The sequence below is a fragment of the Lissotriton vulgaris genome, chromosome 5 (genome assembly GCF_964263255.1).
Source record: "Lissotriton vulgaris chromosome 5, aLisVul1.2, whole genome shotgun sequence".
In the NCBI taxonomy this organism is placed as follows: Eukaryota; Metazoa; Chordata; class Amphibia; order Caudata; family Salamandridae; genus Lissotriton; species Lissotriton vulgaris.
The window spans coordinates 230,176,278-230,195,075 of NC_141693.1; the positions used below are offsets into that span (position 1 = coordinate 230,176,278).

The window sequence follows — 18,798 nt, forward strand, 5'->3', positions numbered from 1 at the left end:
CTAATAAACTTGTAGTTCACAGTGATGTTTTTCTTTTTACTTCCTACTAAGGGCAGAAAAGGGTCTCCTTGCATTAAACTTTATGAAAATACATTCAACATCATCATCCGGTGAACTCACAGCAGCTTTTCCAACTACTAAGAACGGATTTCAGAAAAAACCTGCCTCGTTGTAGGCACCACACTTTGAACAAGCACTGGCGTTGCCAATAGGTCTCGCAGTAGGAAAGTTGGAGCTTTTGCAATTGCAAATAACAATGACTTTAATTTTTGTTTTCATTTTAAAAACATAAAGGGCTTTGTCATTTACAAAACCAATAGCTCCAACTTTCCTACTGCGAGACCTATTGGCAATGCCAGTGCTTGTTACCCTTGCTGTATTGTGCAGCATGGCAAATGAAAGTGATGCAGTGATATTATAATTTTAAGGTGTGTGCATCGCACATGCCTACAAAATGATGAGGGGATAAAAGAACAATTGTTTCTAATGGGGTGTTTACACAATCGGCAAATGATCACACTGCTTAGAGAATTAAAATAAACAAATGTGTGTAGCATAAAAGAAGCAATAGGCGAACAGAGCATTTGTTGTTGGATCAGTAAATTTAAAAATGTAAGTGGCAAGCAAGCTTTATTTAGCGTGGATGGGATGAGCAACACATGGCTGGGGTGGAATAAGAAAGCAGTATGGTAGTGGAGGGAAGCAGTGTGTGGGACAGAAGCAACAAAGGTAAGCGATTGGGAGGAGAAGAAACAGATGAGGAGGGTGTGGGTGGAGAGAAGCTAGAAGGCGGGTGAGAAACCTACATGAATTGTGGAGATAAGTACATAGGCGAGAGCAACTGTGAAGTAGACTAGGGCGAGCGCAACATTGAGGGGAGAAAGAAGCCTAGAGCAACACAGAGTGCAAGGAAGAAGTACTTGAGACAGCTGGAGTACACATGCAGTCTAATGAAGTTCTTAACCCAAAGAGAAAAGTGATAGAAAGCAAGCAGTGAAAGAATTCTAGCCAGCCAATCAAAAGACTGAAAGGCAGGTAGGCTCCATGGGAGGGACAAACACAAGATTGGCATGCTGGGACAGGAATAGAAGCAGGCAAATGACAGTAGCATAAAAGCCAACCAATTTTATGCAGTTGGCAGGCGCAAAATCCCTTGTGAGCTCCTGGTACGGCCACAGTGTTTATTTTGCAGCCAGACAGCTATGCTTCTTGGTAGATTCCATCTAAACAAGAGCTCCCTCAAGTATGCATGGAAGGATACAACTCCTACAGTTGGAACTCTTGAAGCCGAAATACTTCTTGGTGCGACAAACACACGACTAGATAGGAAAGCAGTGGAATCACAGCCTCTCAACTGAGATTGATAACATTAAAAAAAGCCATTCCGTCATGGGCACGGGCTGGTCCAAAGCTCGCATTAAGTACAAGGTGTTTTGGAATCAATAGGTTTCCCAAGCGGTCTGTAGGCGAAACCTTAAAAAAAGCTCTTTATATCACCATGACGTGTGGCGATTACGTGTAATTAAATGGATCAGATCGGACTCCTCTGGAAACTACACAAATGAATTGCAAAGTAATAAAAGCAACTTGAGCAATTGCATTCAGTGTGCCACTCAGTATTCCAGCTGTGCCAGACAGGGCTTAAACAGCGACCGGTAAACATTGAATATGATTGTGATGCGTCACTAGAACAGTTTTTTTTACAGATTAATGGTTGACATACAAATGAACATTTGTTACTGTATATCAAATTATAGACAAGAACGAGCATCTGATTGACTGATGCGGAGGCAACGACGAGAAAGGAGGCATGGTTTAGACACATTTTGACGGGCATGTCCTAGCTTCATGAAATTGTTGTATGCTGTCACCGTCCTCAAACACAGTGGGGAAAGGCAGAGCCAGGGCTAGCCGGGGCCGTGAACAGTGATGTAATTAGGGGGGAGGAGGGACGGAACTGAAGTGCTGGCGGGCAGAAAGGATGATGCGGAGGCAAAGACGAGGGCCGTGAACAGTGATGTAATTAGGGGGGAGGAGGGACGGAAGTGAAGTGCTGGCGGCCGTGGGAGGTGGGAGGAGATTGAGGAGCAAATGGGTCTGATGTAATGTGAGGAGGGACGGAACTGAAGTGCTGGCAGGCAGAAAGGACGGCCGTGGGAGGAGATTGGGAGAAAGGACGGCCGTGGGAGGAGATTGGGAAGCAAATGGATGGGTCTGATGCACGTGCATGTTTGCTCACGTGATACACGTGAACTGCAAGAAAACCGCAGGGCTGAAAGCCCTTTGGTTTGACTTGTGTTTTGCCGACATGAATTCTCGCTCCGCTCGATGCGCTTGCGCGCATCGATAGGTCGCGAGACCTAAAAAGACTGCAGGAAGGCCACAGGCTTCTAACAAACGCCTTCCTTTCAGAACATCTCAACATACTCCGGCTCTATTCACTAAAATCGACTAAACAAACATGAAATAAAAAGCTCAAGCCTAACTCAACTAACGTCCAAAGGGAAAAAAAAAATCACTAATCTACCAATTATTAAACTATAAAGCTCTAGTGTTTGGTTCCTGGGAAGCTGCTACTAGCCGAAAATCGCCTCAATGCCTAGTCTGGGGATGGATAGATAGATAGATAGATAGATAGGATAGATAGATATATCTATCTCCACACATGACCCCACTCGTCCTTTGCAGTGAGGTACACCGACACCAGCTGAAGGTTTGTAAAACCTGCTTTTATTCTTGGTGAAAAGCTGCACAGATGAAAATAAAACCCAACGCGTTTCTCCTCAAAAGAGGCTTGATCACGGGGAAAAGCTCTCTGGCTTTCAACTGTTCTTGTGCTTTCACACTGCAGTTCAGTAATTTCCCAGAGTGCACTTGCCCACAGGTGTCCTTTTATTTCTTTCACGTCGACAGCAGCATGCTGAAACTTTATTAATCCATTCTCACAGGCATGCTGCAAGCCTCTTTTGAGGAGAAACGCGTTGGGTTTTATTTTCATCTGTGCAGCTTTTCACCAAGAATTAAAGCAGTTTTTACAAACCTTCAGCTGGTGTCGGTGTACCTCACTGCAAAGGACGAGTGGGGTCATGTGTGGATATTTCAACGGAGAGTTCCGGTCCCGGTTCACTGACCCGCCCTGCAGAGCTTGTGGCTCACTCATCTGAGCTATTTGTGATATATATATATATATATATATATATAGATATATATATATATATACACACATACATACATACACAATTAGCCGCTTTTCCCTTCTTTACTGTAAATTGAAAATCTGCTCTGTGGTGATACTGGAAAATCAAAGGTAAAAATCCCGAGCAGGGTCGCACAGACATCCTCAAAAACATTCCCCCCCCCCCCCCCCCCCCCCACGAGAAATTCAGATTGGGAAACGTTAAAAAAAATATATACAGAAGGCGCCAAACTAGTTATCTACAAAAAGATAAGAGAAATCCGGACTGGTTTGAAATTCGCTTTTCTACACTTATTCCACGAAATAGTGCTTACGGGGTCAGTTTTCGGGTAGGGGCCGCGAGGCCCAGACTGGCGGTCGAAAAGCAGCCACATTCCCCTCGCCTCCTCGGGCAGTCTCTATCCACCTTGAACGCGTTTTCTACTCTATTTCTCCCTCTCTGAACGCGTTATTTCTATCCTCTCTTCCAGCCAGGGACTGCTTCAGTTTATGTTTGGGGGATAAACAGAGGCCCCAGGAGCGGCCCTGGGCTTTTAAAACCGCCTCCCCGACACACTGGGGAAATGCCCGGTGGAATAAAGGGGCCCGTCTTCCCCTAAACCAGTGGTTCCCAAACTTTTTTGACCCATGGCTCCCTTGACCTAATTGGAAGTTGGCCGTGGCTCCCCACCATTTTCTTACCGGCGCACCGGAGTGCCGCGGCGCACACTTTGGGAACCACCGCAGTAGACCTTTGTACTCTCTACCATGCCTATATGACTCTTAGAATTTATCCATTTGTATCTCTTCCTTGAGTGACTTTACAACCTATACATTTGCAATTTTTTCTATTTGTCTCTTCCCTCTGTGACTTTATTACTTGTACATTTGCAATTTATTTCTGCATGTATCTTTTGTGTAACGCATGTAATCCTAAGTCCTTATGTATCGCAACTAGTTCTTATGTAAAGCGCTCTGACACCTTCGGGTAATGTTCGCGCTACATAAAAAGAAAAGGTGATGTCAGATTCATTAATAGACAAAAAGCTTTTCATCTAGTATATTTATGACTACAAATAGAGGACATGATGACCTAAAAAGAATTCCTGTTCCATCTTCATGCATGAATACTAAAGGTTATTCTAAAAATATGACACTACTTGACTGGATTAGGCATTCACTTTAACAAATAGGTGCTCATATGTATGTTACTCTAGTAACACTTGTAGTTATTTGCTTGATGCAACAGAAATATTCTGGAAAAGATTGAAAAACCGTGTTCCACCTGTGACCAGTCCAGCTCTGTTTGGAATTTTTTGGAGAGTTTGGAGAGTGAAACTCTGGCGGTGCTACCTTTGAGCGTGTAGCTGGGTGCCTGCTTGACGGCGCTTGCTGTGTTTATCTCCTGCCTGACACACAGCGCCATCTAGCGCTAGTCCATCTGTAAACCATGTCTGGGGTCGGCTCACTGCTGCTGAGGAGGGGAGCCTGCAGAATCTGCGCCGATAATGGCCTATTATCGACGCAGATTCTGAAGGCTGTGTGAGTAAGGGCTTTCATGTTCCCAGCGGCTTTGATCACTTTCTAAGTGTTTGTTTTAATCACGCATGATATGGCACTCTGGACTTCTGACATCGCTGCACAGGGGGGGGGGGCCTAACGAGGCCAGATGTTATCTTGCCCAAATAGTGCGGCGACGCCCCTGGCTACTGATAACTGCGCACCAGGGCGCCGCGGCGCACAGTTTGGGAACCACAGCCCTAAACTATCGAATCTTGACTTTTCTCCATCTTTGAACGCGCTCTCGCACATTGGTTCTGGTTCACTTATTTATTACTCGGTTTATGTCGGAGGACTCACCTGCAGTTCTTTCACAGGCAACGTAAATAATACATCCGTTCCAGAGTTTTTGTTTTGGCTTGGCAATCTGGGGCGCGCAGTCCCATTTGTCGCATTGTTCAATCCGGGCTTAAAGTCTCAGAATGCAAAGCACCAATAACAAGTTGAGCTACTCACGCCTGAATGCGGCAAACGACTTCGGTTTAATAAATATTTGCAGTCAAATAGGGCCCGCTGACAAGGCCGTGATAATCTTCCTCCCGTTAATAAACTACTCCGAGCCGCATACACAGGATGCTTGGTTGCTTACCTGTTTTGCCTCTTCGGTTTAGGTTTTCTTTTCTCAGCCCCTACAGTCCGCCCTCATCTCACTGCCCGCAGTCTTTGTCTCACCTTCAAAATTCCCGCCCTGCCACACCTGCTCTCTTGCTCCCACTTAAAAACCTGCTGCAGTTAGGGACCGTCTCGAAAGGGCACATTCATCGTTTTGCTTGAGATGTTTAGGGTCGGTCTGATAGCGCCACTCTGTAGGTTTGGCCAAGAAAAAAACAGCATTTGTTGCTGAGCCCTAACAATGGTAGACACTGGTGAACCTGTTACTCCGGAAATTCCCAGACACAATTTTAGTACATTTCTTGATCGAGGGTACGGACATTCACAGGATTGTATTGTGTTGCATCATGTATGCAGCTCTGGGAATCACGGAAGCGCTTGAACATATGGATAGCGCTCTACACCTCGCAGGGTGTGTGGTTGGACGGATTGTTCTTTTTGTTGATCCTATATTGCAGGTTTTTGGATGTCGTGAGTGATCACGACGAGGTTGTCCAACCTGAGATTTGGTATATAGTTGGGGGTGGGAGGGGAGGGGGTCCTGAATTTACATGTTGAATATATCTCAGATCGGTTCTGAGCACCACACCCCTTTCCGGTATCAGTCAGCTTTAAAACAGTCGGTGACCGTAAACAGGTATTGAGTAGTGCGAAGCTCACAACCAGTCAATGCATAGCTCCAATGCTCCCAGGTCCGTGCGTGTCTAATTAGTCCAATCCGTTTTTTTCTTCTTAGAAATCTTTTAATTGTGGTTCTGGTTTTGCAGTGGCTTAAATAAGACTACAAGTCCCGGAATTCCAAGAAGAAAAAAAACGGACTGGTCTAACTAGTCATGCATAGAACTGGGACAACTGGCAGTTGAGGGAATGTTGTTGGCCTGGCCCTTGGATGGATTATTTGTACAATTTAAAGATTTTATTAATAATAATAATCCACGATTGTAAAGCGCACAATCACCCGTAAGGGTCTCTAGGCGCCGTTGGGAAGATTTAGCAAGCTGGGCTAATCTGCCGCCGGTGCCGGGGATCCAACCGTGATCCCCAGATTCCGGAATCAGTCTACATATTGCGAGCCCAGCAGGCGTGCTCAATCAGTTAACACTTCTGCCTGTTGAGTAGGCCTAAAGTTTGTAGGTTTCAAAGTTTTTTTTAGACCTGCTGCAGACGTCTCCGTATAGCAGTAAGAAAGCTCAGTGGGTGCAGTCAGATTTGGCAGCCTCGAGCCTTCTCCAATCACCAGGCCGGTTCTAGGGTTTGCGAGGCCCTGGGGCAAAGGGGAATGTGCGAGGCCCCTCTAATTTAAATAAGTGACCCCTTGAAAGGAGGCCATTCACAGTCACTGCGTGAGGCCGGAGGCCCATTGTCCGACATTTTAGCGCCCCACAGTTTTAACTTTCAACCTAAAAGCAATTCTCACACCCTCGGCTGGATAGGTGTGAGAAATGCTTGTGGGCCAAAAGTTAAAGATGTGGGGTGGTAATATGCTGGACAATGGGCCTCATGCAGTGTCTCTCAATGGTCTCCATACCATTGGGACAAGGGGAAGCCTCTCCCTCCCCATGGCCTCCAGACACCATCCTTGAGAGGCCCAGGGAGAGGGGCGGGGAGGGGGGGGGGGGCTCCCCTGGAACCTAATTGCAAGTAGACACCTTTCTTTCAAATTGATTGGTAGGGACAACAACAGGACACACCACTGGTGCGGGGCCCCATGCTGGTAGGCTGAGTGCAAGGCCCTGGGCAGCTGCCCACACTGCCCATGCCTAGCGCCAGGCCTGCCAATCGCAGTAATAATTATTGGCCAACAGTGCCCAGTGTATCAGTCTCAGAGGGATGAGTGCCTTTCCAAGATTCACAAACCTGCTACCTCCAGGATGCAGAGAGGGCACCACATTAGTCCCCTGAGCTCCTATTCGACCTTTGTATAGCTACAGGTTCAAACCACTAAGCACAGTACAATAGCAGAGTGAGCCCAGCCTCTGCCAGAAGGATCTGTCCATATCCTGAAGATAACACACTGACGTCATAGCAGGGTCTATGAAAATGGCAACACGCATTATTAAAGTGCCAGTCGAAAATCCAGAGTGTTGTGTGTGGTATAAGAAGAAACTGAGGGATGCTGATAAAAACAGGACGAGGAGCCAGAAAACAGTATATTAAATACATAAAAAAGGGTTCCCAGCCAGAGGCCCTTGCAGCACTGTCTGTTGCTCACACAATAAATGTATAATGCAATAATGTTTTCCTGTTCTTAGTTAACTCGCCACATTGGTGATGTTTGGTATTAGCAGGGCTCGAGTCGGGGTACCACGCGGGTGGACGGCGTCCCAACACTTATTTTACCGAGGGACACCGCCCCCCCTGCCAAACAGCTGGACTTCACTCTTTGGCCTCTCTAGGACGAGGAGCTCAGCACCTGTCGTGACGTCTCTTCCAGTCGTGACGTCACTTCCGGTGACAACGTCCCCCCACTTCTTTTTTTACGACTTGTGCCCTGGGTATGAGGCACCAACGTGGGTCTCTGACTTCAAAGCGTGCTAACGATAACACACAGATTTGCACAAGTCGGGGCAGAAGGCATGTAGTGTACATCTGTGAGCAGTCCCTCTTCACATGCAATGAGACATTCTGTAGGCAACTCCACCCGCCCTTCTTCAAGTCTCTAACGTTTTGCCTTTTCTGCTCACTCATTTCGGCCTCTGCAGAGAACCCCAGTGAATTAACAGCCTTGAAACATCATGTTAGCCATGTTGTACACCAGCGTAGCTGCTGTTCAGCATGGATTCAATTTAGTGGTGTAGAGGAGAGTGTTAGTAGAGTGGAGTGGTGTGGACAGTCCTGGAGAGGCATAGAATTGAGTGGAAATTTGTGGAGTGTCATAGAGTGGAGTGTCATGGGGTGGAGTGTCATGGGGTGGAGTGTCATGGGGTGTCGTGGAGTAGTGGTATGTCATGGACTGAGTGGAGTACAGTGGAGTGAAGTGGTGTAGAGTGGAATGGTGTAGAGTGGCATAGAGTGGAGGGGTGTATAACAGTGTAGAGTGGAGCGGCATAGTCGTAGAGTGGGGTGCTGTAGCGTAAAGTAGTGGAGTAGAGTAGAGTAAAGTGGCATAGAGGGTGTTGCAAAGAGTGTCATAGAGAGGAGGGGTGTAGAGTGGAGTACAGTATCTGTCTTGGTGTGGCAAAGAGCGGAGTAGAATGGAGTATCGTAGAGTATTTTGTCATAAAGTGTCATAGATGTAAAGGTTGTAGAGTTGAGAGAAATAGAGTGGAGGGTTATAGAGTCATGGATAGGAGATGAGTGGAGTGGAATATATTTGCGTAGACTGGAGTAGAGTAGTGTAGTGCAAAGTAGAATAGAGTAGTGTGGAGTAGAGTGGTGTGGAGTGGGAAGGGTGGAGCAGAGTAGGGTGGAATAGAACGGCATTGAGTGGAGTAGAGTGTGCAGTGCAGGGGCATGAAGGAGAGGGGATTGGAGGGGTGTATAGTGTTGTAGAGTGTTGTGGCATAGAGTGGAGTAGATTGTCGTAGAGGGAGTGTCGTTGAGTCGAGTGGTGTAGCATTGAGTAAAGTGTTAATGAGTGAAGTATCATAGAGTAGAGTGGACTACAGTGGACTACAGTGGAATGTCGTAAAGTAGAGTGGAGTGTTGAATAGTGCCATAGAGCATCTGCAAGCCTGTATTCTATTAAATAGGAAGCCATTTTAGTTTATTTGATTAGTTTTTTATATTTTTGTAAGGCTTCAACATATCTACACTTATCATGTCAATGCAAATTTTTACATCACTTCCTTTCTAGAGCTTTGTATTCACATTTCTTTAATTTCAGGGTATCATTATACCAGGCTGCTGAATGAGTTTACCAGCATATTCTGCAAATTTGAAAGGTGCAATGGAATGTATTGCAGTTTTGTTATGAATAAATGTTATTACCGCCTAGTCGGCATCTCTAACTTTATCAGGTCCTGTTATTTCATTAAGGTCCCGATCTATACTTTGGCGGATGGTTTAGTATCCATTGGCCTAGTGAAGAACTTAATGTCTGCCAGGTCACGACTACTTCATGTGCCAAATTTAGAAATTACCGCCAAGGTGGGGGGGGGGTCATTTCTAAAGCACTGGCAGCAACCTCAATACCAGTGTTGAAAGTTAGATGCAGGGCTCCATCAATATGACAAAGCCTCTCATTAAACTATTTTTTTCCGGTGCAGGACTTTCTTTTTGAAAAAAATAAAAAATAAAATATTGCCCTCACCCTGGGAGTGCACTCCCACAGCGAGGAAAGCATTTAGCAATTTTCACTGCCTCTTACGTTCAGGGTTTTCCTGGTAGTGAGAGGCAGTGAAAAGGGACTTCTAGTTCGCCCATTTAATTTGGGGTTGGCAGAATTAGAGGTCTGCCTCTGACAGTCCTTACTCCAAAGGGCAAGGCAGAAGGGTTTAACCACAGTGGAAACAGAGTAGTGAATAAACGTAAAGTCCGCCTGCATCTAAATTTGGTGGGCCGACCACATCTTGGTGGAATGGATACTCCATTGCTATCCCTTAGTCTGCAATTAATATATTCTGCCATTAACCTTGAAAGTACTCGATATGGGATTATATTAGACTACTTTCCAAGCTAATGTTTTGTGCTGAGAGCCTTAAACTTCTCTGTGAAGAGAGTCCCGTATGAACCTGCATGACTCACACCAGGAACTAAGAAGAGGTGATCAGTTCATCCAATTCTCAAGAAAGTTCTCAGGCTCCTCTGCCTGCATCAAGGTCAAAGTCAATACCCGCATAAGCAGTATTCTCAGGCTCAGAACAAAGTGTTAGAAAGAAAAGACTAATCAGCACATCTACTGTGCACACACCAAATGAAATTCCATCCCTACACAGACACCACAAACAGAGGCATAACCAGGGCTGGCCTCAGGGCGATGTGACTGGTGCAGCCTCGACCTTGGGAGTGGCGCTGTGTTCAGGGATACATTTTGGCTTTTCAAAGCACCTGCTGTTTCCTGGTCTCCAACAGCTTTCAGGCAACATTAAAAATGTCAAGATAACCTAGGTGATTAATGTTTCTGCTGGAAAGAGATGGAAGTTTTTGTTTAGTGGCAGTTTTGACTCATCATAAAGTAGCGCAGAGGGTTAACATGCCAGCTGCAGCGAGAATTTGTTATCTTTGATGTGAACATTTCCTGTTATAAAGCGCCCTGATGCCTTCGGGTCTAGCTAACGCTATACAAAACAAATGAATAAATAAGCGTGTACATGCAGCTCACAGAACAGTAATTTTCAATCTTTTTGTGTAGACTGATTTACACGCGTAAGAGTCATTGCCTCTGAATAACATGGGTAATGTATAGCGCTCTGACATCATAGGGTTGGTGTAGGTAGCGCTATAAATCAAAAGAAATGCATGTAAGAGCGGGGCTGTGGAGATATTAGTGGCACTGTTGGAAGTTCAGTTCATGCTTTAATATTTAGACACAGTCTTTAATCCATACTTTTTTAAATCAATTCAATTTATATATAAGTACACAATATAAATACCAAGTCTTAATACTTCAACTAAAATCGCAGAATCCCTACCACCAAACACATTAGGCCACTAATCCAAACATATTTTTTAAAAATGTAGCCAATGCACAAGCCACATTAAAGAATTCCTTTCTTAACAAAAGTGCTAGTGCGTCGTTTCGATAATTTATATTATACCTTTTAAAAAGAGGATTTATTCTCTTGAGCTATAGAGCCTTCAAGTTTCTCAACTCTTACATAACGCACATGTAATGCTACCAGGACTTTCTTTTTGAAAAAAATAAAAAATAAAATGTTGCCCTCACCATGGGAGTGCACTCCCACAGCGAGGGAAGCATTTAGCAATTTTCACTGCCTCTTACGTTCAGGGTTTTCCTGGTAGTGACAGGCAGTGAAAAGGGGCTTCTAATTCGCCCATTTAATTTGGGGGTGGCAGAATTAGAGGTCTGCCTCTGACGGTCCTTACTCCAAAGGGCAAGGCAGAAGGGTTTAACCACAGTGGAAACAGAGTAGTGAATAAACGTAAACCTTTTAAAAATAGGATTTATTCCCTTGAGCTATAGAGCCTTCAAGTTTCTCAGCTCTTACATAACGCACATTTAATGCTACCAGGAATTTTAATAGTACTAATCGTAACCAGGCATTTGGAAGTGCAGATAAATACGGAAATACATTCATATTTTTCCCTGAATCTACCATATGTTTTGCGGAGGGTTTGTTCCTTACATACTTCAAGTCCACCAACCTAGATTCTTTTTTACAGGCTATTTTTAATTCTGCCTTACAAAGTGAGGCCTCAGCTATTTTTAATTCTAATTTTAGAGTTCCTGCGAGGTCTTTCAATCTTTTCTTTACCTTCTTCTCCCATTGTAATTCACTCCTTTCTATTTCAGCAGCACAGAAGGCTGATATCTTCTGTGTATTTGGGGCCAAGAGCTCATCCAAAAAATGCAAAGTTGATTTATAGGCTAAGAAGTTCCAGGCCTGCAAATTTTCTTCTAAACTTATCGATTGGGACATTGCACTAGCAATTTTTTCAAAATTTACTTTCACACCTCTTCCAGCTTCCCTCTATACTACAGGCTATTAACTCGGCTCCTTAGAGGCATTGTGTGGGGACCACTGCGTTATAAGCCGTTAAAAGGGATGTCCAGGAGCGGCCACCATAAATATTTTTTAAAGCGAACAAGTCCCCTTATCATCGTTAATGCCCTTGTTTCCACACATTCATTATGCAAGGTCCAACTCAGCTGACTGGTAAACGTCATGCCAAGATACTTATAGAAGGACACAACCGCTACCCTTCTATTGCCTAATTGCCACTTATATGGTTTACTTTTTCCCCAAACATGATTATTTTTGTTTTTCCCATGTTTATCTTCAATTTATTAGCCTCACATTAATGACTTAAACTTAGTTCCTGCCTCTACAGTCCTTTTTGGGTCACGTCCAGAATTGGCAAATCATCTGCATAGGGTAGGCAAACACAAGTCTACCTCGTATTTTCGGGGGAAAAAGAATGAGTTGCTGCCTACTCTCCCACAAGGTCGGCTAAAAATAAAGAGAACAGTGTGGAAGCAAATAAAGAGAACAATGTAGGACCTAAGCACGGTTGTAAGGTGGTAGCGAGCGAATCTGTGGAGAAGGAGGTTATTGGGGGCGCCAAAAAAGAACGTCGCACCAGGTGCCTCTAACTCCATGGCCAACCCTGGGCATGACTTACGGTTCACCCACCCACAGCTGCTCGATTAGGTGGGAGGGCCTTGAAGGGCTGGCTTCCAATAGCCCACCTGTACCTATAGCATGCTATCCATACTGCTCATTAGTTGTACTTTATCTCTCTCACGGTGAAGCTTTTTTTTCTCAGCGGCTTGTTCCTGCCTGTGGACAGTTTATAAAGTGGGGGTAACAGAGTCTGAAAGAAGGCCTCTCTCTTTACCATGATCAAGCCAGCACAGCTCACACGGGGCCTTAGTCACCCTCCACTTGTACTGAAGCCCTATGGCTCTGTATGCTGAGACCCCTGGCTGACCTCTTCCCATCACACTTATTCTTGCAATTTCCATGTTTCCCTTTAAGAAGGTAGTCTAATGGCCACATTCTCTGACACTCCGGGCCCGATTCACAGAACTAACTTAAGACAAAATCCTAAACTTACTACTTTTGGTATTCACAGAAGGTAGGATTTTGTCTTAAGTTTGTCTTAAGACAGACTTAGGACAAAATCCTAACTTAAGTCTGTCTTAAGTCTGTCTTAAGGCAAACTTAAGACAAAATCCTAACTTCTGTGAATACCAAAAGTAGTACGTTTAGGATATTGTCTTAAGTTAGTTCTGTGAATCGGGCCCAATAATTCTAAAGGGCAGATTCTCTGAGAAAATAATAATCATGACATGATTTCTGACCCACTGATTTTGATGGCTGTAACCTCTGCCACAGTAAGTTGAAAGGTGTCGCTGGCGCAATGTTCTCAAATCCTACGGTCATATTCTCCTGCTCAGAGACTCTGATGGACATGTTCTCTTCTCCGAGAATATGCCCTTCAGAATTATTGCATCGGAGAATATGGCCATAGACTACCTATGTCAGAGAATATGTCCAAACTATAATCATGAAATCATAGTGTCAGTATCCATGACATTAGAATCAATATGAAAGCCAGTATGCCCAGCAGAATCACCTCCAGGAGGTTCTCCTATACCCCTGGAGGGATCCTATTGATACATAAGGGGAACACCTTGCCTGAATTGCTTGTCTTCAGCAGGACAGAATTCAACATGTTGGAAATCAACGTTAACCAAGATTGATGCAGCCCCACAGAGGGCTCCTCCGTCTAGGGGGATGCTCATGTGAAACTGATGCTGTTATAGTCTAGCGAGAGGCAGAAAGAGATGTTCTGTGGGCGCCATGGCTATCATTAGCCACCATTACAAAGGACACACATCTTTCTACCACCAACGTCCTACTGTGCTCGTGAGTGCATCTAGATTCTGGCTAATGAGACGCCTATAATACAATTCTTGCCCACCTGGAAAGAAACAAACAGCTGTAGGAGCCTTACACATGCTTTACTCGCATTACGGAGCACCGTGAGTGAAGGTTAGTTGGATCTGACACTGCAAAACATTGTAAAGGCATCGCAGAGATTTTCAACTGATTCACCTCCATCTACCAGATCCTCTCTACTTTACCCAGTCAATAACTGTATTCTGCAAATATGTCATGGAAGGAGAGGTGCTCACATTCACGGGAGAGTGCTTTGCAGAAGTTTAGTGTGAAACACTTCACGCTGCACTCGGACAAGGAAGAATCAATTATTGTTAGATCAAGGAGATTGGCTGAAGGTAGGGTAAATTCACCGGCTCGTCATCCATCATATGCTGCATAGACCTCATGTTTGCAGTCCTAGAATCTTCTGGTATAATTTATTCTCATCAGAGCATTAATTAATTTGAACCAAAGGAAGTACATTGAGCTGTCAAATGCAAGACATTGGCTGTATTTATATTGTACAAGCCTGTGAGAGGAGCATTTCTAGATCACCCATACCTTCAACAGGGGCTCCCGCTGAGAGCCCCAGCTTCATGCAGCATCCAGTCAGATAGGTGTTGCCGTAACTAGCTTTAATGGCAAATTTACCCTCCCTGGGACAACATGGTATCCTGTCGGAAAAAAGTCTGCAAGAGATGGTATGGGATACATGGAAGGACATTGAAGGAAGTACAACGAGTCTGTCCATGAAAAATCAATGTTTTGCGGGCTTTTTAAAATGCATCATCTATTTTGTTTCTAAATTACTTTCCATGTCAAATGAACTTCCCAAGGGCAATATCCGACAAACAGAGCAGGGTTGAAATTGGTAATCAAATACAGTATCCACGTATACTGGAATAATCCTGCGGATGCAGCTCCTTTTCGTACATATTTATTTAAAGAAAATAGTTTAAACTAAAGGCCTAGAGTAGAGGGCTTAGGAATGTAAACATGGGGCCACTGAAGGCTAGGTATTGGCTGGGGTTATATGGAGGAGACTGCAGAATAAACAGAGTTACGAGAAGCAAGCATGTTATTCAGGCAGTCCTGACAGAACTGGAGATCACAAAACAAGCTTTGAGTGACCAGCTGTGGACCAGACTTGAAAACCATAGCGTTATGTATGAAAGAGCGTGGACAGGTTTCGAAGCCCAGCTATTGGCTGCTCTAGCTTTAGAAAATGGAAGCACGGGTCTTCTGAAGCCCGCACTCTCTCGGGCAGTGGTCCAGTGGTCCACCCCTTCCACAGTTCACCTAGTGGCCTGGAGGAGGCAGGACATTGCTGCATCTCCCAAGTCAGTGTGGGTCTTGACTGACCTGCGCTGACAGGTAAATGGAGACCGATTTTCTCGTATAAATTCTACAGACATTAAGAGGAGCAATCGTGAGTGCAATGCGCTAATGTCGGTTTCTTCATGGTGGCACTATAATAAATAACCGCTGCACCCCCCATCTTGACTCCGCCGGTGTATGCAGCTATACTGCACCACGAGATCCCGCATTATGGCTGCCATAAGATTTTGATCAAATGCAGGGTCACTGGAGAGAAGCTCCAGCATTATGTTAACTATTTTCAGCCATATTCATGAAGTGAAATTGCGCCCGCAATCGCTGCGAGAAAGCAATTGCGGGCGCAATTGACGAAATCGGCATTCAACATAAAAACAGCGACATCGCTAACACATAATAGCGAAATCGCAATAAAAATCGCAGAATCCCGGTAGCCTATCAATAGCGAATCGGGAATTGCGACAAACCACGGAGTCTGCGAAAAAAATTGCGATTTCGCTAAATAATCGCTATCGGCATTCATTAAAAATCGCAAATAGCGAAAAACCCAAAAATCGCTGTTTGCGCGGCGCAAATTAAGGAGAACTCAAACCAGGTGGTAACCATAAAAGCCATGAAAAAATCACATTTGAAAAACTGTTGGCCAATCAGCAACAGGTTCAGGCCTGACCAATCACACATTAGGACATCCAGCAACAGCATGTGGAGTGCCACAATGCCAGGAATGTACATGGTGGTGAGGCGTCGAAGGCTGCAGCGAGCAGCACAGAGGAGACGCAGGATCCAGGACAGAATTTTCCTCCAGCGGGTCACCTTGCTGGGCCAAACCAGAGAGCAGATATATGCCAAATATAGGCTGAATGGGGAAATGATAATGCAGATAATACAGGACCTTGACCCCCTGATGCAGCACCCAAATAGCCGTACCAATGCGGTGCCTACACATGTGCAGGTATTGTGTAGCCTGCACCTCCTGGCCTCCGGGAGTTTCCAGGGGATAGTAGCGGCTGCTGGGGGGATATCCCAGCCCACCATGTCACGCTGCCTCCACACTTTCATTGACGCCATGCTCACCCAGCTACAGCGTCACATCAAATTTCCCACGAGCCAACAGGAATTGGACTTGACAAAGCTACAATTCTACAATGTTGCCCATTTTCCCCATGTACTTGGATGTATAGATTGTACCCACGTCGCCATCTGCCCACCAGCTGCCACAGAGTATATGTTCCGCAATAGAAAGTCTTACCACTCCCTGAACATACAGATGGTGTGCAATGCTAAGTCATACATCACTGACATTGTGGCCCAGTACCCAGGGAGTACCCATGACTCCTTCATATTCCGGCACAGCGGCCTCCACTCACGACTGGTCAGGGGAGAGTTCGGTGAAGGACACCTACTTGGTAAGTGCACCTTGTCAACAATGTCACATTGCTATGTAGTAACTGCGCAGCACAGCCACTCACCATCTGCTCCTCTCATTCAGGTGACAGTGGCTACGCCCTCCGTGAATACCTCCTGACCCCTTACTTCAACCCTGCCACACCCCAGCAGCGCCGTTACAACGCTGCACACATACGGACAAGGAATTGCATAGAAAGGACATTTGGCCTGCTCAAGAGCAGGTTCCGCATACTTCACAAGACAGGTGGGGCCATGTATTACAGTCCAGCAGTGTGCTGCCGCATTGTGGCTGTCTGCGCAATACTACATAACATGGCAACCAAGCGCCGGATACCTGTCGACATCTCTGGCAGTGAATCTGAAGGGGACGACCGGCCACCTCCACATGTACGTCATGCCCGCGGAGAAGATCCTGCGGAAGGACACAGGCGCCGCAACCACATCACTACAAACTGTTTCTAGTGCACACATACCACTATCACAACACTGCACCCATGCATGACGGATAAAATAATGACATGAGTGTGTATGAAGTATGACCTTTCATCTTTAATGTTACGTCACATTAAATTGGCCTTCAAAAAAAAATAATTGTCTGATGGGGAGTGTATTACTCCATACCTCCCCATGCTGGGGTAGGGGGTTTGCAGGACTTGACTGCATGGCCACCCTCATGTTCTTACAGTCCTCAACGATGTTGGCGACGAGACGCCCCAAGTCGTCTCTCCGCATTGTCAGGGACGTTGTTGGCACTACTCCCTGATGTTGGGAGGCTGCTGCGGCGAAGTGGAGGCAACGGTGGTAAGGAGGCACTGCTATTCGTCGACGCAGCCTCACTTGCGTCGTCACCACCCTCTGCATCATCCCGGCCAGTGGACTGTCTGCCAAGCACAGCTGCAGTGAGTAGGTCCAGGAACCTGGCCACATCCTGGCAACACTGCACCATTTGTGCCTGCATAGCGAGTGACTGACGTGCCAGCTGTGATGTGGCGTGGCCGACAACATGGTTAGACCTAGTGTAGGCCGATAGGCGGGCCAGTAGTTGTCGGTGGCGTCTACGGGTCATGTCCTGCTGTGAGACAAGCAGCTGGTTGTTCTGTCTCACAGCTGCTGTCAACTGGCCAAGATGTTGCCCATTTGCCTGCATCTGCGCAAGCATTGCTGCCATGTGGCGTGCCTGCGTGCGATGCACCGCCAGCATGCGGCGTTCAATGACCAGGCCTGGGTCTGGTGTGTCTAGTGCCCTGCCGCTGCCTGCTGGGCCCTGGCGCTGCTGGCGCCTCTGTGCGATGGTCTGTGCCCTGCCAGCTGGTGTGTGCCTCGTCAGCCTCCCATGCGCTGGTGGTGGAGGCTGTACCACTGCTGTGGCGGCACGGGGTGTTGGTGCTGTCGCTGGTGCTGGCTGCACTGCAGTGGATGCAGGGGTGGCCCTGTCGGCACGGGGTGTTGGTGCTGTGAGTGGTGCTGGCTGCAATGCTGCTTGATGTGATGTTCCAGGTTGTTGGGAGGACTGTCCCTCACCCTCAGTGTCCTCCGGGCTCTCTGCAATGTGTAGCGCATCACTATCGGTGCTGCCTTGATCCCCTGCACCTGTAATGTGAAAGGGTGGATGATTAATGTTATGTGTATTGCACAGGAAAATTTCACACATGCACGCAGCCTTGCTTTCCCTGACTGGGTTTTGTTTAGACTTAGCAATGAGTGCTCTGGCACTGTTGGGCAGACTGCGGGCTCATGATTACACTACAAATACCACAATGCAATGGGGCTTTTTTGGCGTGCTTGGTCTGCATATTTGGGGATGTCATGGTGCTAGTTCAGGACGTATGGGCATTGTTAGGGGACTGGGTCGCAGTCGCATGGCACTTACCTTGACTTTGTTGTTGGCCGGGTCGTGAGGCGTCCAGCTGAACGACCCCCACGCAGGCTGCTGGCGCTATGGTCTCCTCAATCATGTCCTCCAAGGGGGTGTTAGGTGTGGCTTGTGCTTCCCCTCCACCGGTGCCCAGTTGGTCCCCAAGCCGCAAAGCAATCCGCTCCTTCGAACGTCCTCGCAGGTCATACCAGCGCTTCTTAATGTCGTCGATGGAGCGCTGGGTGACACCGACGGAATTGACCTGGGCGCGGATGCGCTGCCAAATCCTGCGCTTCTCGGGCTCTGGCACCCTCCGGGAGTCTTTGCCAAACAGCTTCCCATAG

General features: G+C 46.3%; 3 protein-coding genes across 9 annotated transcripts in view; all 3 read right to left on the reverse strand.

Annotated features, from left to right (window-relative positions):
- The window catches only part of LOC147710554 (torsin-4A-A-like), a 248,373-nt gene that overhangs the window by 154,894 nt on the left and 74,681 nt on the right, over positions 1–18,798 (reverse strand). The gene's annotated exons all lie outside the window — the stretch shown is intronic.
- The window catches only part of LOC147710555 (torsin-4A-A-like), a 174,648-nt gene that overhangs the window by 76,343 nt on the left and 79,507 nt on the right, over positions 1–18,798 (reverse strand). The gene's annotated exons all lie outside the window — the stretch shown is intronic.
- The window catches only part of LOC147710556 (torsin-4A-A-like), a 120,725-nt gene that overhangs the window by 22,298 nt on the left and 79,629 nt on the right, over positions 1–18,798 (reverse strand). Inside the window, exon 1 of one of the 5 annotated variants that reach the window (XM_086921224.1) lies at positions 5,325–5,425. The exons of the other annotated variants lie outside the window; for them this stretch is intronic. The gene's annotated coding sequence lies outside the window, so the exon portion shown is untranslated. Of the gene's footprint in view, positions 1–5,324; positions 5,426–18,798 lie in introns of those variants that run through there. 5 annotated transcript variants of the gene reach the window in all.